Source organism: Pristis pectinata, chromosome 6 (genome assembly GCF_009764475.1).
Source record: "Pristis pectinata isolate sPriPec2 chromosome 6, sPriPec2.1.pri, whole genome shotgun sequence".
NCBI lineage: Eukaryota > Metazoa > Chordata > Chondrichthyes > Rhinopristiformes > Pristidae > Pristis > Pristis pectinata.
Window position 1 is genome coordinate 94,380,108 of NC_067410.1, and position 23,431 is coordinate 94,403,538.

Genomic DNA, 23,431 nt, shown 5'->3' on the forward strand with positions numbered 1-23,431 from the left:
TTGTGCTAGAGGTGGCAGTGATTTTCTGATAGAAACCTAAACCTATATCCTAGAACAAGAGGATATGTCTAGGATATAACCGAGCAGCCTTGAGAATTCTTTCCATCATGCCCACAGCCAGATATATTTCCGTTAGGAGCCTTAAAGATTGTTGAGATTTCAGGAAAGGAGCAAAAATAAAACCTGCTTATAATCAAAGGCATTGATTCTGTCAGAAAAATCCCTGTAGGATATGAACATTGTGCATCCTGAACCCATCCCTTCAATTGGGGTTGGTATCCCTAAAGACTAATTGTCCAAAGGCTACTCATTCTAAATAAAATAGGCCCTTCTGAACTTTGGCCTGATTTTCAAGAAACTCCAATTACGAGAGAAACTATTATGAGCCGGTTTGATGTGGCTAAGCAACTTTAAAATGGATAATGATGATTGAATTCTAGAGACTTTGAAAGGAGTGGTGTGAACAGTGCTTCTTCTACAATATATGGGCACATGTAATTCTAATATAGTCTAAATAAATACAATTGTATCTTCAAGTCAAGAGCTGTTAAGACAAGAAGCTTGCTGCCTTCTGCAAAGTACACTCATTCACCTGTACTCTCAGTGTCTTCACATTACTAATACTGACCTTTAAATTTAATTTTTCTGTTGTTTGACTTAAAAATAATCTGCAGCACATGATCACTTCTGGTCTTCATTCCTGTCAGTCCCCGAAATGGGATCAGGAATCAAAATGATTCGAAATCTATAAATAATTCTGTTCTTATGACTCATTGTTTGTGCTGTCATGCTGCAGTTATATATAACATATTGTTTTGTAAGTTATTGCTCAGAGGATGGAATAATCTTAGCAGCTGAACATACATTCAGGTGGTGTAAGGAATCATGGAAGCAATACTAGTGACTTACTAATCATCCAGATTCTGGGGCACGCTGCCTTGTTTTATGCTATGAAATTTAAAAGTATAGAATAGATTCTTACCACTATTGGTTATTAAATATTTATCAAGTTTGTGTAACAATTTGGGTATGCCATTTTAACATAAATATTAAGCAGCTCATTTCAAATGGGTGTGGGCCTGTAAAAAAAATGCCAGCATAGGCCTGCTACATAAATGGTTCAAGTTATTTTGGCCATCTGAAATTTCTCAGCTATAAAGTTTTATCCATTTTTGATGTTTCCTGTCCAAATTTTGTGTACAGAGTTACATCCTTCACCGTAATTGCTTTTACCCATATTATTGTGGAGACTGTGATTTGAATTGCATGATATGAAGAGTTATGGTCATGTTAAATTTAAATTACCCTGTCATTTTAGTAAAAAACAGGAAGATCAACAAAGTTTGCACCATGATATAATATTAAAAACTGATTGAAAAACATGGATATGGTTTAAAGACAAATATTTGAATTCCACAAATAACACTGCCCTAAAGAAAGCAATGCTATTAGTGGATATTGAATATGTGTTCTCTTTAAACTATCCATGTTTTTCATTTGGTTATTGCATCTAATAGAAAACTTCTTGATCGTATATATATCGCTGTGCTTATTATCTCTCTTATGTTTTACCAAGTCATTTTCCTTAAGCGGTAGAGAGTAGACAGTGCAGCTGTTGATAGGCTTCCCAGACACTTTCCTTGATTATCTGCACACATGTCCCAATGGATGCCAGCTGTGTGCTTCTTGATCATGGCCAAGACATGAACTGCTCTAAGTCAAATTCCTCCAAGGGCTGTACCCTATGGGGCATAATCATGGTATAAAACCCAAAACAAACCCTTCATGTGTTTAGATCTTCCCTGGATATGTTTTTCTTTTAAAAAATGGGCTTGAAAAAAATAAAAAAAAATTCAAAAGCAAAAAGTTATGTAAGCCTGCAATATTTTGCTTCTAACTGACTTACTGCATTCTCACTAACATTTGCCGTAACTTATTTGCATATATTTATAACAATTTCTACTTGTGTCATACATGTCCTATACTGTTATTGTGTCCCTTATCTCTGTACTTTTAACTCAACTGGTGGAGCTGCTAGCTCTAGGCTGGTTCTCCCTGTCACAATCTGCCACACTTGCACCTCCCCCTTTGCATAGGCAGGAGATATTTTCCCTTACTAAACATTTGTTTGCTGATAATGAATGCCAGTGTGCATATGGCCTGGTTTGAAAATTGGCCATGTTGCACAATCAGTGGTGCCATTTCCTTCATACATTGTGCAGTCCAGCTGTGCGTTAATGAAGTTTCTGGTGTTTACACAAATTAGTTGGCTCATTAGTTGCTTGTTAATTGTTAAAGAATCTCTTTTAAAGTTCCTTATGATTGGTTCTATTTTAAGAATAATGTGAACTTCAGTCAATTTTAAAGTGTAAATCAAAATATACCCCCAAGCAAACCAATGCTGTAGCTAATAATTTGCTGCCAATGAAATTTTGAATCACCTTTCTATAAATACTAAATGAAAGAACTGTACTTGTGAAAATGTCAGACTTGTTTACGTGACTTGACTATCAACATAGTGAGATCCACTGCACCATGCTGGAGATGGAGACCCCTCAGGCAGTAAGTTGCTCTGCAATAATATCTTTGAAGAAAGGGTTGAATGGGAGGGAGGATGGAGGGGAAGTGAGCTTCTGAGTCAGCTTGGCCTGGTGCACAGCCCAGCAGCTTGGTTTAATAGACATTCTGAACAGACCTCTCCTTTTTAAATGATTGAACAAAGTTAATGGAAATAAAATTCAAAGAAGTGTAAACCATTGCAAAATCACAGTTATTCTCACTGAATTCTAAACTCAAGTTTTCCCTGTTTGCTAAGGCTTTTGGTATGATTCAGGTTACTTTTCTATCTCAAGGTCTGATCAATTGTTAAGAATGACATTACTGATTTTGAAGTTTGTATACTCTATGGGTTTCCAACCTCTGAGAAAGTCCATTGTAGAATGTATATTACACATGTGAGAAGTGCAGATATTGAGCAAAGTGCATATGTTTTTCAGGGCTATTCACAGATTACTTCTGGAACTTTGTGCAAAATATTGTTGCAACCAGACAGAAGTTAGGCACAAGTCACATTGCTTAAAGGAGTAGGAGCTTTAAAGTTACAATCTCTCTTCACAACCAATGTTACATGTACTATATTGACAATCCACATTTCAAGGTTAAATCAATTGGAAATTTGACCACTCTAAAAAAATCTTTAAGCCTTGTTTATGAATACCAAATTGGTATTGATTGAAATGAGATGCATCTCAGGGAAAAGGATCTTGATGATATTGATTTGGCTACAAGCAAGTATAAATTAACATTAAAGTCAGAACCAATATCCTCCTCCCAATTCCACCTACGGATTCACTCACCACTGCCAGGAGAAGTCCAAGTGCAAACTGGAGGAACAGCACCTCATTTTCTGTCTTGGAACCTTGCAGCCTAATGGCATGAACATTGAATTTTCCCACTTTAGGTAATTGGTATTGTATTAGCTTGGTCCCCACAACCCCTCCAAACCACCCCCCCCACCCCCCATCCATGCCTCTTCTTTTCTTCCCTTTCCCAGCCTATCTCTATCCCCCTTTTCTCCTCCTTACCTTTGACCCATCCCCTGGTGGATCTGCTCTCCCCTCCTCCCCCGCACCTATCACTATCTCTCACCTGCATCTACCTATCACCACCTTGTGCCCACCCTGCCTCCCCTCTTTTGTCCACCTATCACTGCTCTGCTTTTCCCTCCTATATATTAGGCTTCCCCTTTTCCTATCTTCAGTCCTGAAGAAGGGTCCTGACCCGAAACATTTATTGCTTGCTTATCTCCACGGATGCTGCCTGGCCTGCTGAGTTTCTCCAGCATCAGAGTGTTTTTCACTCTCCCTGTACTCACTTAATTTAAGTCCCATTCCACCAACCCTTCATTTTAGCTGAAGGTGGAATCCCATCAAAGGTGGTAGAAGTTATGGATTATGATCTATTGATTGCAGAGCCTGGTGTGATGGAAGGTGAGGACACGGAGAATCCCTTTTCTTGTTCTGGCCAGGAGAAGGGGTGAGAGGAGACGTACAGGAAATAGAGGAGATGCAGTTGATAACCCTATCACCTATGACAGAGAGAAAGCCACAGATAGGGAAATAAGAAGAAATCATAAAGTGGGGAAAGTCTGATCAGCAGAACAGATACCATGGAGATAGAAAAACTGGGAGAATAAAATGGAATTCTCACAGGGTGCAGGGTGTGAAAAGGTATATTCGAGGTAGCAGTGGGAGTTGGTGGACTTATAATGGATACAGATCCTCACCAGCTTGTGAAAAGGTTCGGTTCCTGAGGAATGTTTGTAACCAGAACAGTGGCAAGTCAGAAACCGAGTTCCCACATGACAGAAGATGCCTGCAGCCCCGCAGAAGCCGTCAAATCCATTCTGCTGTTCTCCCAAATTCTCATTCATATGTATGGGCTGTACATAAGTCAGGCATTCGTAAACTGGGGAGGACCTGTATTGGTAGATTGCCTATTGCCTGAAATGAAGATAGAGATGTCAAGAAAAGGAAGACAAGAGTCAGAAATTGGATATGTGAATGAGAAGAGAGTAGAAATTGGCAGCAAAAGTATTGCAATTATCAAGTTCTGTTCAAGTGCAAGAAAAGGCAATACAGTCATCAAGGCAACACAAAGAAAATTAAGGTGCAGTGCCTGAATAAGACTGAAACAAGGACTATTCCATGTATCCAACACAGCTTGGGTCCATGCAAGTTCTCACAGCTCCCCCTATAACAAAGAAAGTGAATGGAGTTCAAGAAGATGTTGTTCTATGTAAGAATATGTTCAGCCAGGTGAAGCAAAATGGTGGTGTAATTGGGCTGATAGGGTCTCTGTTCAAGTAAGAAGTGAAGGGCCCTCTGACCATCCTGGTATGGGAACGAGCTCTAGAAGGACTGGACATCCATTGTGTAGATGAGCTGGTTGGAACAAGGAAACTGGAAGCTGCCAAAGTGACAGGGGGCATCAGATGCATTACAGATGTAAATGGGAAGGGACTGGAAAGCAGCCTAGATGGATGAAGAACTTTCCAATCTTTTGTTTTACATTAACATGATTGTTGAACATTTAATATGTAGAATATTGCCTGGGATGGAGCATTTCAATTATGAAGAGAGACTGGAGAGGCTAAGTTTGTTTACCTTGCAGTGGAGGAGACTAAGAGGGAATCTGATAGAGGTGTACAAAATTATGAGGGGCATAGATAGATTAGATAGTAGGAAACTTTTCTCCATGGCACAGGTGTCTAACATTAGGGAGTATACATTTAAGGGCAAAGGATAAAGTGTTTAAAGGAACTCTGAGGAAGAAATTTCACCAAGAGGGTGATTGGAATCTGGAATGTACTACCTGAGAAGACAGGAAATCTCACAACATTTCAGAAGTACCTAGACAAGCATTTGAATTGCCAAGGCATAGAAGGCTATGGACCAAATGCTGGTAAATGGGAATTAACATAGATGGGTACTTGATGGTCAGAATTGCCATGGTGGGCCAAAGAGCCTATTTCCATATATATGACTCAATGACTCTAAAATTATTTCTGAAGGTATTCAAGGGCTTGGTTGCAACACACGCAAGGGGGCAGAAAGCATTTAATAAATTAACTCAAGTTTAATTATAAATACGTTAGCTAGGACCAATAGAGTGAACACAATTACTGATTTATCTACAAAATATAATGGTTTGACACAATAATCATGTTTGACTTAAAAAGTTGACCGTGAACAAGATGGCATGGTCCCCGCTGAGTGCATTTTCTTCAGGCTTCCAGACAGAGTATACATTTGTTTCTGGGAAGTCTTAAGGGTGTTTGCGTGAAATAGAGAAACAGCACATTGTACCACTAGAGTTATTTCACCTGCTGAGAATGAGTGCTGATTTTTAAATGGCTACACATGTCTAATCTTAAAATGAATATTGGAAAAATCATTGCAACCAGAAAAATAACAAAAAATTCGGGGTAATTTTCACTGTCACAGCCCATAAGATGGAGGAGGTCACTCATCTGTTGTAAAATCCTTTCTTGTTCTCATCCTCTGTCACTCTGCCAAATAACAGTTCAGATAATGAAGGTGAAAATTCCCCTTGATGTTGAAATGTCTTTCACACTGTATTTGGATATAAAAAATAATGTAAAGACAAATAATGTAATATCATTGGTGCCTGCAAACTACTATTGGCTAATTTCAAATGTTATTATAAAATTTAAATGATAAGCAAAAGAAAGTAGAAATAGTTCAAGTTACAGCATATTCATCATAATAGGATTAGTATAAATAAGTACAATGGTTGGCATGGACCTAGTGGGCTGAAGATCCTGATATAAACCTCACCTACAGTAATGATGACAACTTACTGGAATTTGAATCAGGTATATATGAAAAAAAATCTTCTAAACAAGTAAAAGAGGTGTTTGTCCTTTAGATTTTAAAGGGAGACTCTCAGGTTTGATGTAGCCCTTGGATTCTGATTGATTCATAACATGGTCGCAGGATCCAACACATCTCCTCCTGAGGTCACTTCCTGCTGCATCTTCTGGCAATAGACATGATATGGCCACATCCAGAGATCTAAACTCTGGCCACCTCTACCAGCAAACGCTTTCAGAGATTAATTATAACATGATTATGAGACTAGCAAAGGAAATATTTACCCACACTGATACTTATTTGCATGCATGTAATTGGGACATGCAGGTTCAGTGTTTGAACAATGTGCTCCTCGCTAATTCTTATTTGTATAAAGACGTATAGGTTAATAAGTAAAGCTAATTGTGACTTACCAAAGGTCTTTAGGTTGGTATGCTGTGAATGTTGGCAGATAGGAGATGTTTCAAATATTCTGTCATCCATAAAGTGCTCCTGGGCAGCTTTTACTTAGAAATATTTCACTTATACTTTGTTTCTCTGTGAAATGAGATCAATGACTGAATTACTGGTCAACAAACAGAAACATTTCCCTTGCTGTCTGATCCAAAAAGAAGTAGGCAAAATGCATCCAAAATAAACCCAAGAAATACAGAGTAAAACTCCAACACAAATAATTAAAACACTTAGGATTGATTTATCTAGAAAGAGCATTAATAAACCAAATGGATAAATAACACTGGGATCAGACAATAAGATCACAAGTAATAAAAGTAGGAGTAAGTTGCCGCTGTCTGCTCCACCATTCAGGAAGATTATGGCTCGCCTTTTACCTTAGCACCATTTCCCTGCACTAACCACACATCCCTTGATTCCTATTATTCCTTTTTCCAGTTTCCAAAAGGTCATAGGAGGAACTGACTTGTATCCGATCTGTATTTTTGCAGACTCAAAACTCAATGGCTTAAGCAATGCCGCAAGTGCAGTAGTTTAGTGGTTAAATTATTGAACTATTGAGAGGATCAATCATTGATCAAGGATGTGAGTTCAATCCCAACATAACAGCCGAAAATTTAGGTTCTGGAATAAAAATGGTTAGTGATAACTGAGGTGGAGGAGGAGGGGGGAGGTGTAGAGGAGGAGGGAGGAGGGAGGAGTGTGGAGGAGGAGGAGGAGGAGGAGGGGAGGAGGGGAGGAGGAGGGGAGGAGGAGGGGAGAGGAGAGGAGGGGGGAGGAGGAGAGGAGGAGGGGGGAGGAGGAGGGGAGGGGAAGAGAGGGTGAGGGGGAGGAAGAGAGGGGAGGGGGAGGAAGAGAGGGGAGGGGGAGGAAGAGAGGGGAGGGGGAGGGGGAGTGGGAGGAGGGGAGGGGGAGGGGGAGGAGGGGAGGGGGAGGGGGAGGAGGGGGAGGAGGACGAGGAAGGGAAGAGGAGGAGGAACAGGAGGGAGGAGGAGGAGGAGGGAGGAGGGGGCAGGAGGAGGAGAGGGGGAGGGGATGGTGAGGGGGAGGGGGAGAAGGAGGGGGTGGCTGACCTCTAAAATCAGAATTAGTTTGGGTAGAGCTAAGAAATAGCAAATATTGACAGGAATTGTAAATGGGCCAATAGGCATTGTATAAAACAAGAAATTAAGCACACATGGAACAAGAGTAATGCAATAATCAAAAGGGTACTAATCTGCAACTAGTTTGGAACAACAAATTAGCAGTAATACTGTGAAGAATGAAATCAGAGTATACCAGAAGTGGTTTTCTAATCACTATGTTGAGGAACTAACAAGAGAACAAGTTATCTTAGATCTATTACTGTGTATTGAGAAAGGGTTAATTAATGATCTGGTAGTTAAGAGGCCTGTTGGGAACAGTGATCATAAGATGGTAGAATTGTATATAAGGATTTTAAGTGATTAAGTTCACTCTGAAACCAGGCTCTTGGATGTGAAAACAGCAAACAGCATAGATGTAAGGCCTGAGTTGTTTATGGTAGATTGGGAAGTTACATTCAAAGATATGACAGTAAACCAGCAAAAGCTAACATTTAAAAAAATTAATACAAAATTTACAAGTAAGATATATCCCTCTAAGGCAAAAGAAGCACTATGCTGTATGACTCTATGACCAAATATAGTCTGGCCATGGCTAATAAGAGAAGTTAGAGATAGTACAAGATCAAAGAAAAAGGCTTATAACATTACCTTAAAAATTGTAAGCCTGAGGAGTGAAAACATTTCAGAATTCAGCGAATGAAGATCAGGGCATTGATAGGGAATGGAAAGTAGATTATGAGAGTAAGCTAGCAAAAAACATTAAAGCAGATTGTTGGAACATCAATAGATACCTAAAAAGGAAAAACATGAACAAAAGTTAATGTTCCTCCCTTACAGAGGGGAAAATGGGCCAGTATGATGAACCAGTAAGAAAGTGGCTGATACTGTGTTTGAGATTCAACTGAACTGTCGATACAACTCTATCAGGGCGAAATTTACATCATGTTACTGGTAAGGAGTTTAAGTTACCATCACCCCAGCCCCATACAGACTGAGAAAGGAGAAACTATACTGGAGAATAAGGAAATGGCAGAGAAATAAAACAAATATTTAGTGTCTGTCTTCAAGGGAGACTTTAATTGACATTAGTAAAAATTAGAATTGGTGAAATTAATGGGACTGAAAAGCAATAAATCCCCAGGATCCTGTTCCCAAGGTTTTGGAAGAAACGGTAATGGAGATAATGGATGCACTTATTGTCAATTTCCCAAATTGTGTGAATTCTAAAATAATAATCCAATAAACCTAAGAATTCCCTGAGTTTTGCCGTGTTGGTTGGTGCTGGTGCATTAACAACAACATCCACTGACGCTGAGTTGGGTGCAGGCCTGTGCATCAGTTCAGTGGCTCGGATATTCCACTGATCTTCAAAGGAATTGGCACTCTGATTCCATATCACTGCAATTTGGACATGACCTTCTGCAGGGTTGGCAGATGCTCTGTTGTTTTAAGACCTGAAACAAGGATTTCATCCATGAAGCAGATGACATGGTTTGGTCCCTGCAAAATCTAGTCAGTGGTATGGAGGAAAGTTGCTGGTACTGTTGAAACTCTATAGGCTAGGCAAAGATATCAATCTAACCTCTTGTAGCATTTATGGTGAGGTAAATGTCTGATCCTGGATCCAACTCCAGCTGCTGGTATGTAGAGGATAAACCCAGTTTTCTGAAGGGACTTCCACCTGTCAAGGTTGCAAGTAAATCCTCTGCATTGGGTTATGGATATTTTCAGATTTTATACGGCGAGTTACCATGACCTTGTGGTCACTACATGTCCTTATTGCCTTGCTTAGTTTTGATATGACTTCAATAGGAACTCTATGTGTGACACCATGCCTTGCCTCTCCATACAGTTCAGTTCACTGTCAACTGCTTCCTGCAAGACATGGGACTTAGGGTGAGACTTATGGAGGAGGGAAGTAGCTTCTCCTTCCGTATGGATAATCTTGATAATCCTCTTTCTTCCTCTACACTGGTACCCCGTTCATAGTTGCCCCAGAGAGGGGTGATTCATTACAGCGCTCTTGGTTCCCTGCCGCTACCACCCACACAGCAATGTGCGGGTGGTATTATGTAGGCTGGGATTAGCAGTGCTGAGATATGGGGTTCTGGGCTGGACCCTGAACTAGTGCAGCCAAACAAAGAGAGTGGGGTTGGGTGACAGCAGGTTCCATCACTGTAGGATCAACACAAGGAGCAGGTGCTGCTAGTCTCCAGCAATGACCCATACCTCTGCACTGTGTAGCCACACTGTTGGGTCACCTAACACCAGTCCTCACAGGCAGCCTCTCCACAACAGGCCATGAGCAATTAATGAATGGAATTACTCCAAGTTCCCAGCACAGCAGCAAGCAGCAGTAGGGAGGGCAGGTGATCACGCCAGGTTCTCCGCACAGTAGGGCTGTCAGTAATGCATCACCACATGTATAATGCCAGAATGATCCTTTTGCCAGTGATTCCATTAGCACTTTCATTCCTGCATACGTATCCTAAGAATTAAACAAGGTACCAGTTTAGCCATTAAATCTATCCAAAGCATACCAGTCCAATAGTTCCTGCAGTGCACATTGAGGAACACTTTCTTTGACTTGTAAGATGAAGATCTTTTCTCAGTTCAATTTGATCTTTTCTCACTTCAATTTGATCTTTTCTCAGTTCATTTTGATCTTTTCCAGCCAGTTTCACTCTAACAGCGCAGGATGTTCCTCTTCACTAGCACCAGAAGCAGAATCCACTATACTACACAGCAACCTGAATCTATCCCACAACAGGAATTCTGTCCCTGAATATGAGAAGGGGTGAATGTGTGATGATTGGAAGGGACATGTCCTGGTGTCCAGCTGCATGCTCACTGATTTGCTTGTAAGATCTATCTGTAGTTAAATTCTCTCTCCATTCCCTTGAGTTGTGTACATAATTAATAACACACGTTGAACCAAAGGAAGCAAAATGTCCTCTTTGGTGTCAATTATATGCTGAGCATAAGCGGTGCATTTGTGGTTTCCTCACTGTACAGATTTTGTACTTCTCAAAAGTCTGCTTGCATCATTCAGTGGATTTATCATATATAAAACTTACTGAAACTCTGTTGAAGTGTCTCGAGTCCAAGCTTTATATCACAATTGTCATAGGGCAGTTGTTTGTGGAACATATTTCTGAGGATGCTGTGTTTGCTGATGAAGTGGAAGCGATCCACTTTGCATTTTGGCACTTTTGTCACCTCCTGGTGCTGGGTAGACTCTTTGAGCAGTGCTTCCTGGGTCAGAATGGTGAGCTAACTCTGGTATTTTCACAGGTAGGTTCCAAATCCAGCAATATCACAGGCTGATTTAAAAGCTAATTCCTCTTGTGACAAAAACTGTTTGTGATAGTCTTTCAGAGACAACAGGCAAACTGATTCTTGAGGGTATCATCTGGACATGCACCAAATTCACAAGTGCTTGCCCGATACTTCAATACAATAATGTCATCAGCAAAAAGTCTTTCTTCCCCTTGGTGCTGACAATGAAATCTGAAATGTTCTGGAGTGAGAATTAGCTTGGACTTGAAACACTTCAACAGAGTTTCAGTAAGTTTTATATATGATAAATCCACTGAATGATGCAAGCAGACTTTTGAGAAGTACAAAATCTGTACAGTGAGGAAAATCAGAATCAAGTTTATTATCACTGACTTATAAGTCATGGAATGTGTTGTTTTGCGGAAGCAGTACAGTGCAAAGACATAAAATTACTATAAATTACAAAATATATTTGCCTTTTCCTGATTAGCAATTTAATTTGTCATGTTCCACTGTTCAAAATGATTAAAATAAGAATCAAAGTCTTCTTTTAATCCCTCAGATTGTGGTAGCTGCCCAGGTATTGGCATTTTAATTCTCTGTAATGTTTTTCTTCAACTGCAGAGGTTTAATTGTAATAACAACATTGGTGGTTACTCATGCATTCCAACACAATGTTCAGGACACTTGCAGCATCAGGTTCAATTCAATCCTGCCTTTGTTGCCACTATGATACCTTTGTCATAATAATACAGAGAGAGATGATGCATGTCCTGGGTTCATTTGGGTGCAGATGCAGCCGTCTTTATTCCCTTTTCTCTCCCCGATTTCCCATGATAGTGGGTCTGCAGCTTGGCAACCCAAAGGCAGACAAACACATGAATTGCACATGTCAATATTACCGTGGATGTGGAGTTGATCCTTCCACTGTTTGAGGTATATAGAATTGGGAGTCAGAGTCTCAAAGGAACAAGCTGGGCATTCAGCACAGATATAAAAATAAATTACTTCACCCAAAGAGTAGTAAGTCTTTGGAGGCTGAGTATATTCAAGAGATATTGATAGAGTTTTAGATATTAAGGAAGTCAAGGGATACGGGGTTAGTGCAGTAAGATCGTGCTGATGTAAAAGACCAGCCATGATCTTCTTGAATAGTGGAGCAGGTATAAGGGCCTGAATTACCTCCTGCTTCTCTTCCTTCTGTTCTTAATGCATTAAGGGTAACAATGAAACGATAGGATTGACGTAAACACCCATCTTATTTAATAGTGTCCCTCAGACCTTGCCTGGTCTGGTTTAAATGTAACTCAGGACCCACCAGTGTGGTTCCCTATTAACTGTCCCCTCTGATCAGGAGCAATTAGGGGTGTTCAACAAATGTTGAATCACAGTGACATCCACATCCTGTGAATCAATAAGAGGCAAAAAAAGAGCAATGCAATCAGTTTTTGTCTACTAATTCCTCTTGTTCATATGAAGATATTTAAAATTGATAGAGTGCATCTAATTGTCAGTGGTGGACTTGCATCTCAAACATAATGGAAACTCTATGCTGGTGGGATACTGGGACTTTTGAAATTGTTGATGACTGTGAAGTACTCTTCGTGCCAAATGTTTTACAGAAATCCATACAGGAATCACAAGGTCTGTGAAATGGGCCCTTGTTAAATGACTTCTGTGGATGTGCAGAAAACTGCATTGTAATTTTCCTTGCAGAGTTTGGGTCAATTGTACAGTTGTTATCTGCTTTTGAATTTGGTTAAGCCTGAGGATTTCTGCTTTTATCCACTTGTGAGAAGTTATTTGATTTCAGAAGGATATTGAAAGATTTTATGGGGAGATTAAAGTGATTTACTTGGCTGAGGAAGATGTACTTCTTGTCTGTTGCCAAGTCCAAACTTAACCTTGGCTGAGAGGAATATGAATTGTTAAATTATGACCGTGCTAATTGATTTGCTGAAAGTCGAACAAAATTGGGAAGTGCTAATCAAACTCACACAGCACATTGAATCAGGACCCTTCCTCATCCAGCACTGCAATTCTGCAATGTCCAATTACTGAATATAATTAGATCATTAAAATACTGGAAGCTGCAAGATGGGCACTTGGATGATGCTGTGATTGTCTAAGCAATAACAAGCAGCTTGTTACAATGAGATAATTTGAATGCAACTAAGCCTATATTGCATCTCATTGAAGGTTCAATAGTGGCCTGATTAAGTATTGTTAAAGTAGATATACCACAAGAAACAACATACAGTATGAGTTGCACAAATATATAAGTTAACCCCCCTCCCCCACTTCCTCTTTTGGGGATTTTAATTTTAGGAAAGCGATTATCTTGATGTAACATGCATTTAGCTTCTTCCTAAAAGCTTTAGCTCTGTAAAGAACAAAAATTAATAAGATCTCCGACACTACGTATTCCATTAACAATGTATGTTGTTTTACTGTTTGGAGTAAAGTACAGGAAAATATGAGTAAAAGTTAGCTTTGAATTCTACCATACCTAATTTTATTAGATGACTACATCAGTGTGTCAATTGCACCATGTATGTTTCACTTCTCCCCACCCCTTTGAGTCCCTTCCAAAAGTGCCCGGAAAGTAGACGTATACACTGGAGTTCATGGTAGCTGCTTTATTTGAATGGAAAACAGTGTAGGGAAAGAACCTGAAGGGGACAGAAAGCAAGAAAAATATCAACAACAAAATACGTAGGGATACATTCCTAAATAAATGACCTTTCATGCCATGAGATACACATGGTAATGTTGTACAGGATTGTTTAATTGCTGAGGCCCTGGTGCAAGCACTGAATTATGATGGACGTGAGTGGTTCAGCAACAGCACTGTAAAATGATAACCTCATTACTCCAACCTACAACTGCCAAGAGAGCATTGTGAACGTTCTGCTTCACATTTTACCAGATGTCTGCCGTGTACTGTATTTATTTTTGTTTTTACCACTCTCGTGCATAAATCCTGAAGAATTGGAGAACATGAACCTTACTGAGATGGGTTGATGAGAGAACAAATATACACTTATAGAAGTTTATTCATGACCTCAGGAAGTGCAATTTTCAGCCAGGAGATGCAGTAGCCGACTTGTGCACCACAAGATTCTGCAAACAGCCATGTAATAATTATCAGACAGTGAAGTTGTTTTTAGAAATATTGAGGAATGGATATTGGGGTGGGGTGCGGGAGGGAACTTGGGGAGAACTCCCCTGTTGTTGTTCAAAAGAGTGACAATGGATTTGCACCCACCTGAGTTTTGTTGTGGTGACCATCATTGAACAGGCAGCCTTGCTCAGCAGTTTATTCAGGTGATTCCCAATGAATGGAAGATAGCTCAATTCATCTTCACACTCAAGATGAAATTAATTAAAATAATAAAAGGAAAGCAACTTTCAGGGCAAAGTAACGAGTTCACTTTAGCTTCAGGAAGATATAATTCCAACCACATCTCTATTACTTTAATTTTAAGGTTCATTTTCTGGTTTTATGCTGAAGTACACTGGATCAGATAGTCATGCAAGTTGGAGTTGGTGAAATATCAGGACCAATTTTTATTCATCAGGTAAACTATAAAAGAAACCATATGCCTTTCTAAGCTTGTGCTTGGACATGTCTGATACCTCAATTTTTGTGGTGGGAGAGAAAATCCAAAGCAACTGAACACCAAAATATTTATGTCACTTGAGGTGAAAGTTTGGGTACAGAAATCTGTATGTAGCTTACTTTCACTAGACTACCTGGTACATGCCATAAAACAGATTGGTGTACACATTACTCCATCAGAAGTATCATAGTGCCATCCAGGCCATAATATTGCATCCAGACAACTGTGAAAGAATAGAATTTCAAAGATGCAAAGAGAACTTTACTGGGGACATATTTTCGGTTGAATGCTTGATAAATTAAACAAAAGCAGATGACATCAATTTGAACACAGGCAGATGTCTCTTTACAGTGAAAATGTTAATTGCTTAGATTCTTTCAAACCAATCACTCTGGAATGCTTAAGAAGGCGTGATAATTATAGATCTTAGATTTCCACAATAGTTTGGGACATGCCAGCTGTATTAAAGACAGGTTCCGGTCCAGAAGTTTGAGAATAAATTACAGTTTCTTAAGATGAGTCAGCATTTTTTGCCCATTTATTCTGTGCCTCACTTCTACTTAAATCATTGGCTTTATTTCACAGCAGTACCAGATTTTACAAGTCTTACTGCAATCAGTTAATTTGACACTTTTAAAGATGAATTCTCAATACTAAAATTGGTTTGTACCAAATCTGCAGATTACCACAAACAAAATTTTAGCCCAGAATTTTGATGACACTGAAATATGTGCTGAAGTTAATGTATGAGGGACTCTGGCTAGTTAGACCCAGTTCAGTTCCCACTGGAAATTTGTACTTGGCAATGATTGCAGCATTCAGCTAATGCCAGTCATGGTATTTTGTGCTCTAGTGTGAATTATGGTGAGTAACAAAGAAAATATGTGTGTCGGGTGATTGAAGTCATGGCTTTTTTGATGGGGAGGTGGTCACTTCTTCTGAGGACAGCTGAAAGTTCAGTTTTGGAAGGGTTCCTCAAGCCATAGAAAACTACGTAGGGATTTGGGCACTCAGATTCTTGGATGGCAGGCTTGAGATTTTATTTGTAAATAAGTTCTCATAAAGAGTCACAGAGTCAGACAGCACAGAAATAGAGTCTTTGGCCTACCACATTCTGCTGACCATTGTACATAACTGCACTAATCCCATTTGCCTCCATTAAGTCCATAGTCTTCTATGCCTTAGTTATTCAAGTGTCTAAGTGCCTCTTAAATCTAATTATATCTGCCTCCACCACTCCCTTTAGCAGCACTTTCCAGATACCAAACACTCTCCGTGTGACAAACTTTCCCCTCTGATCCCCTCAAGACCAACTCTCCTCACCTTAAATCTTTGCCCCTTGTTTTAGACACCCCATCATGGTAAAAAGGCTCTGACAATCTAACCGATCTATATCTCTCACATCTTTCCTATAGTGTGGCAACTAGAGCTGCAATATAATACTCCAAATGCAGCCTAACTAATGTTTTGTAGAGTTATAAAATGATGTACCAACTCTTATATTCTATGCCCCATCCTATGAGGCCAAGCACACCTATGCCTTCTCTACCCTTTCTATCCATCTCTATTGCCGCTTTCAGAGAACTATGGGCTTGGACGCCAATGTGTCTCTGTTTGTCAGTATTGTTTAGGGCCCCAGCATTTACTTTGACATCCTAATGCGTCACCTCACACTAGTTTGGATTAAATTTCATTTGCCAAGGCTCCACCCAACTCTCCATCTGATCTATATCATCTGATCTGTAGCCTTAGATAACCATCCTCACTCTCTACACCACCAATTTTCATGTCATCTGCAGACTTATTTATCATATCTCGTAGATTCACATCCAACTCATTAATATATATCACGAACATCAAAGGTCCCAGCACTGATCTTATCCCTAAAAAGCACTGGAAGGATTTGACCAATGAAGTCAATGACAGAAGTGAGGCCCCAAGAAGCTGGATGCAATGCTGAAGAAAGATGAATGACCTCACACCTATACTCAATGGCAATGAAGATATTAATTGCATCACTAGCCTCACACATACACAGGTCCTCACACAATTACCACCAACCTCCACCACTCTACATCTTACTTTTATGCTTTATCACACTTTCCTACAATTGCCACAATATTAATACTCAGAGACATATTTCATTGCCCTCATATTTCAGCATGGCAGGCACATCACATAGTCACACACACCAACACCCTTTCTTCTCTTGTAGGAAAATGTTTGTGCAAACCAGCCACCGCTAACTATGATGTAATGGTGTCCATTACCAGAACACAGGCTCAGTGGTCTGCGAGGCAGCCGTCTTTGTGACAGAGTCAGTGACAACAGTAGCATAAGCATCATTTCCAGTCCTCCTTCTGACATCCCATTTCCTTTCATCCTACAACTTATATCAGGTTTACAGGATTAAAATGCCCTCCTCTTCCTTGCCCAAGCCTTGCAATAACCATGCTTCTGTGCTTTTTTTTCAGTTGTACAAATCTCATAGCTGCTCAGGGTGTAGCTGCTGAATAGGAAGAAACTAAAGAAGACATCCAACCAATCAATTTGACTTGCAATCACCAGCACAGGGACTGGCACTCTGCCTACTATTGTGTACATTGGTTACCCATTTATAGGAAAGATGTCATTCAGCTGGAAAGAGTACAAAGAAGGTTTACGAGAATGTTGCCAGTACTTGAGGGCATGAGTTATAGGGAGAAGTTGGGCAGGCTAGGAATTTATTCATTGGAGCAGACAAGACCGTGGGGTGACCTTATAGAGGCGTATAAAATCAGGAAGGGCATAGATAGGGTTTATGCACACAGTCTTTTTCCCAGGGAAGGGAAATCAAAAACTAGCGGGCATAGGTTTAAGATGAGAGGGGAGAAATTTAAAAGGGACCTGAGGGGAGAATTCCTCACACAAAGGGTGATGCGTATATGGAATGAGCTGCCAAAGTAAGTAATTGAGGTAGGTACAACAACAATATTTAAAAGACAGTTGCACAGGTACTTAGATAGGAAAGACTTAGAGGGATATGGGTCAAACACTGGCAAATGTAATTAGCTTAGATGGGTACCTTAGTTGGCATAGACAAGTTGGGCTGAAGGGTCTGTTTCCCTGCTGTATTACTCTATGACTCTACTGCAGAGGGTGGTTTGGAGGTATGTGGCAATTAAATGGCGATGAGTGGACTGTGGTCAAAAAGGAAGGAAAAGGTAGCAAAAGGTGTCAGGTCCCCAGTGCACGAGGTAAAGGCGATTTGGAGGAACACACATCAAGTTTCTGTTGCAATGGATTGTGGGTGTCTCTGATAAGCCAAGCAAGTTTTTTCATAAAAGTGTGAGAACAAGGTAAAGTTTTCAGATTGCTCAATTTCCATTCTTCACAAGCTACTTTTTCCATCACTTATTTAATTTCTCCAGGAACACAAAATGCCACAGGAAGGTGTATGTAACGCCTCACTCCATCAGTGTTTTAAAAATGGATCCATGAAATGCCAAGGCATCAATTTAGCTTTATTTTATTCAGTCCTGGCAATTGCATTTCACGGATACATCCATGATTCTTGCAGCCTACCATAAATCATGTCCTGTAGAGTGTATGATCTCATGCATAAACCATTAAAGGAATCCAGAAATATTGAAGACGTCCCTGTTGACAAACAAAATCTGTTCCAAGTTGTTTTTATAAATTTTTATGAAGTCATTCAGAAGAGAGTGCAGCTCATTTCATTCTATTTTCCAACCTACTGAGAAATAATTAAGGCTGCATAATTGCCAAATCTTCATAGCAACTAATCAGAACTTTATGAAATTACCTGAATGATTTTGCCTTTTATGTTTTATTCAATAAAAATAGATGCAAATTCCTCAGCCTGACATGGTTTAGTAAGTTAATTTGTTGCCATTTTTCTCAGATTTCTCTTCACTGGATCCCTGTCATTTTGTAGATCCAGGGATCAAAACTGGACATGGCATTCCAAGGTGTTCACCAATGAGTTAGAGAGAGATTTAAAAAATGTTTTGATATGTAAAAGAATGCCTTACAAATGTAGCTTACCATTGACAAGAGTTCTGCAGGGAATGATCAACGGTTACACCAAACTATTCCCTTTTGTTAGTATTTCCTATGGAAATGTATTCCACATTTATACCAAATGCTTAATTCTTTTACTGATATGGAATAGCTTAAAGTTTATATTAAACTCCTTATTCAATGTTTATAATCCCACCAGCTCTATTTGAATATTTTCTATCTCTTTTGCATTAAATACTTGTATATTGCTATCAGCAAAATCTTCTATATACTAAAAACCATGATTTGTGATTGTGGATTGAATAATTAGGAACAAAAACAAATGTACTTTATTGAAGTACATTAGTTAGTTTAAGTTGATAACATGCTTGCCTCTGAATCAGAAAACATTAGATTCAGGACCTACACCAGAGACTTGAACACAAGAATCCAGTCTGATGCTCCAGTGCAGAACAAAGGGCTGTCAGAGGTAACGTTTTTAGAGGAGGTGTTAGACCAAGGAATAGTCCACTCCGAGTGCTCCGAGTGTTCCTGGTGCCCTGCCAAAATTCATCCCTGGTTCAACAGTATTTTTTAAGAAGAGGTATTTGATAATTTTCATACTCCTATTTGTTGGATTTTGCTGTACTTAAGTTGCTGCTATTTTCCTCCATTAAACCATGACTATCCAGCAAAAGTAATTGATTCTGAAGACATCCTAAAAGGGATATAAAAGGTGCTACATAAATACAGGTCCTTCTTTTTTTACAGCAGTATGGAGTATATGCATTAATCAGAGACAGTATTCCAAGGACAGTTCTGACTGCAAGGTGGCTTGGGATAAAAATTTATAGAACATAGAACAGTACAGTACAATACAGGCCCTTCGGCCCACAATGTTGTGCCAACCTTTAAACCTCACCTAAGACTATCTAACCCCTTCCTCCCACATATCCCTCTATTTTAAATTCCTCCATATGCTTATCTAGTAATCTCTTGAATTTGACCAATGTACCTGCCTCCACCACCACCCCAGACAGCACATTCCATGCCCCATTTAATACTGCATTAATTTATATTAATGTATAAATTAAGATAACTGTCAGGAAACTGTCAGGAAAACACGAGTGAGGAAGATATGGTCAATGTTTGGAATAGTCTTTGGAATAGATTTGGAGAGACAAAATCCTTAGATTCCACTTGTATGTAGTTAGATTGACTGTCAGCTGATTTTCCTCAATGGATGAACTGTACAGCTGCTCTCATTTATTTTGGTTTTGTGATCTAGTAAGTATGGATTTGTTTTCAATGTAAATGAAAAAGATAGACCCCACTAGCACATGCAGCTTTCCTGAATTAAGTGTTTCACCTTCCACCTTTTGTAGCACTAATTTCATCCTTAATGATTCCCATTGAATATGTTAACATGCATGTGGACATGTGAGCATATGTATTGGTTTAGTGTCTGCATGTGTATCATATGTGTTAATGTGCCCATTGTGTGCGTGTATCTCTGTAGTACTTCATCATATCCAATGTCTCAAAACACCAAACAAATGGTCATGCATGAGTCATCAGAACTGTTTTGTTTTGTGTAACTGGTGACTGTGAGAGGCTCTGAAACACGGACTGCAATCATGCAATTTGATAGTTTGGTTCTGACTACAAGTTAGGAAGCTGAATCATTTGCAAGAAATTCGTCTCTCAGCGGCACTAAAGGCATTACATTGCAAAGTTAGTGTCTACATTGTGCTTTCAAATGTAACCCATTAATTTTAGAGGTTGTACACAACCAGCTGATGTGCCTACGTATTACATTTAGTGCTACAAATCAGGGATAATTTCCAAGCAGTTACTGTACCTCTGTTTCTCTGTCCTGCTGCCAGAGCTGCTGTCCATTCCAATATTTTCTCTTTTATTTCTGGTTTCCAGTCTCTGCAGTATTTTCTGTTTGGGAAATTTCAGCTCTTGCAAGAAGCTTGAAGTTTCAATGAGTTTTATGAATAGAAGAAATAATAACTTACTATATCTACCCCGAGCATTAGAACAACACAGGGAATTCATTGGAGAGGTCTTCACTGTATCATTGGCTTGACCACAGAAACCTACCAGTTGTAGCTTTGTCAATGTGCCTAGCAATGACCTTCACAATTAGCCACAGTTAATTCAGCTCTTCCTTAAAGGAAAATCAAGATTCTGGAAGTTTGTTTATCTTTACAGCTGCATTTAACAGTTAATCCCAGCAAAAAAGAAATGGTCTATGGCATCAAGGGAGAAAAAATAACACAGAACATGCGTTACCCTGTTCCTGTGAATCCCAAGGTAGTTTTGGGTCAGTCCTGTGTTCATGCCTTCTCCATTCCATCTGGTCTGTGTGAATTGCAGCTGTGAAATGATACACTTGGCAGAAAGAGTCTCACTTTATGGTTGGGCTTTTGGTCCAGACCTCCATCACATTTACTCCACTGCAATGCTGTCAGCATCAGCGACAGAAATTCTTGATGCCCTCATCAGGGACGGTTGCAGATGTTTTTCTGCTGTTTGTTAGGCTGACTCATCAATTTATTCCTGCAGAATGTTTTGATTCTTGCTAACCCGGCACAGACCTTGATATACTGGCATTTTACTCATGATTTTTGAATCTATGCTGCCTCTTGAAGCAATTCTATCATTCCCACTCCCCAGTGTAATCCATTCTCTCCCGCAGTATCATCAACTCTAACCTGGCTCTCCTTCTTCCCACCTACACTAGGGCTAACTCACAGTCATCAATTAACCTTTGGGACATGGGAGCCAAACCAAGCTGTTGGAGAAAACCCACGTTGTCACAGAGTGTGCAAACTCCACACAGACACCACCAGGGGTCAGGATGAAGGACCTGCTGCACCACTGTGCCACCTGTTGTGGAGAAGTGTAATGTTATTATTTACTATTCCTAAAGGCAGGCACGGTAGTGCAGCGGTTAGCGCAACGCTATTACAGCGCCAGAGACCTGGGTTCAATTCCAGCCACAGTCTGTAAGGAGTTTGTACGTTCTCCCTATGACTGCATGGGTTTCCTCTGGGTACTCTGACATTCCAAAGACGTACAGGTTAGGAGCTGTGGGCATGCTATGTTGGCACCAGAAGCATGGCAACACTTGCGGGCTGCCCTCAGAGCACTCTACGCAAAAAGATACATTTCACTATGTGTTTCGATGTACATGTGACTAATAAAGATATCTTTTCTTGTCTTGTCCTGTCTTGTCCTGAAACAATATTATGGTCTGGAGGAGCTGCCCGTAGTATAACTAGAGTCACTTCCAATCAACTATTAAGGCAAAATTACAGAGGTTCCTTGTACAATTGGACTCCATTGTAAATGATTATAAGGTCCTGGTGAAACTAGAAGTTACATAGGATTACATAGGATCTCCTCTTCTTCTTTGTAGGCAGCCAAGGATGACTTGCTTCCACTCTGGGTTTCTGTGTTCTGAGGTGAATGATGCCACTGTGGGAGGTGCAGACTCTTCCACAGATGGGGCAGGAGGTGGCTGATAGGTCGTGTGGGTAGCTTGGGAGGTGATTCTGTCTTCTACTGCTTATACAGGGCCTCTGTGTGCTATCAATACCTTTGTTAGTGCTTCTTCTCCACTCTGAGTAATCATGAGCAAGAGATTCCCAGGACTCAATGAGGACCTTGCATTCCTTTGAACAGGCTTTGAGCACATCCTTGAATCTTTTCATCTGTCTGCCTGGTAAACTCTTCCCATGACAGAACTTGGAAATGTGTCTCTTTTGGGAGTCTGGTGTCAGCCTTGCAAACAACTTGGACCATCCAATATAATTAGTGCAAATAGGGCCTCAGTGTTGGGAATGTCATGGACATTGGTTCCATTGGACATTGGATATGGAGGATTTTGCGGAGACAGCATCGGTAGTATTTTTTCAGTGCCGTGAGGTGCTGGCTGTGGGTAGTACAGGTTTCAGTAACAAATACTAGGGCTGGGGTCACTGCTGCCCAGTAGCCCATGAGTTTGTGATCTTCAAACGCTCCTTTCCTCAATTGACCAAAGGCTGTGCTGGCACATTGAAGGTGGTGGTGAATTTCATCTATCACATCTTCCTTCACCGAGAGTTGGCTCCCAAGGTACAGGAAGTGGTCCACATTTTCCAAGTCTTGCCATAAGTCTCTATTGTTATAGGGTAGTGTGATGGAGCAGGAGCAGGTTGGTAGAGGACCGTGGTCTTGTGGATGTTGAGTCTAAGGCCCATCCTCTTGTATGCTTCACTGAATGAGTTAATGATGTCTCGAAGCTCAGTATCTGAATGGATCCAGCAGTTCAAATACAGAGGTTTAGATAGCCTTGTTCTGTAGAGTCGTAAATGTGCATTGAGTGGTTTTCCATAGTTTTGAGGATCAGCTCCATTCCCATGGGAAGCTGGTCAGAGGTGAAGTGCAAGAATTAGAAAGATCAAGATAGGTATTGGGGCAATGACACAACCTTGTTTGATACCAGTCTTCAATGAGATTAATTCTGCTGTAGACCTTTTGTTCCGTATCATGGCTTGCATGCTGTTGTGAAGCAAATGTAAGCTGGAGATAAATTTCACTG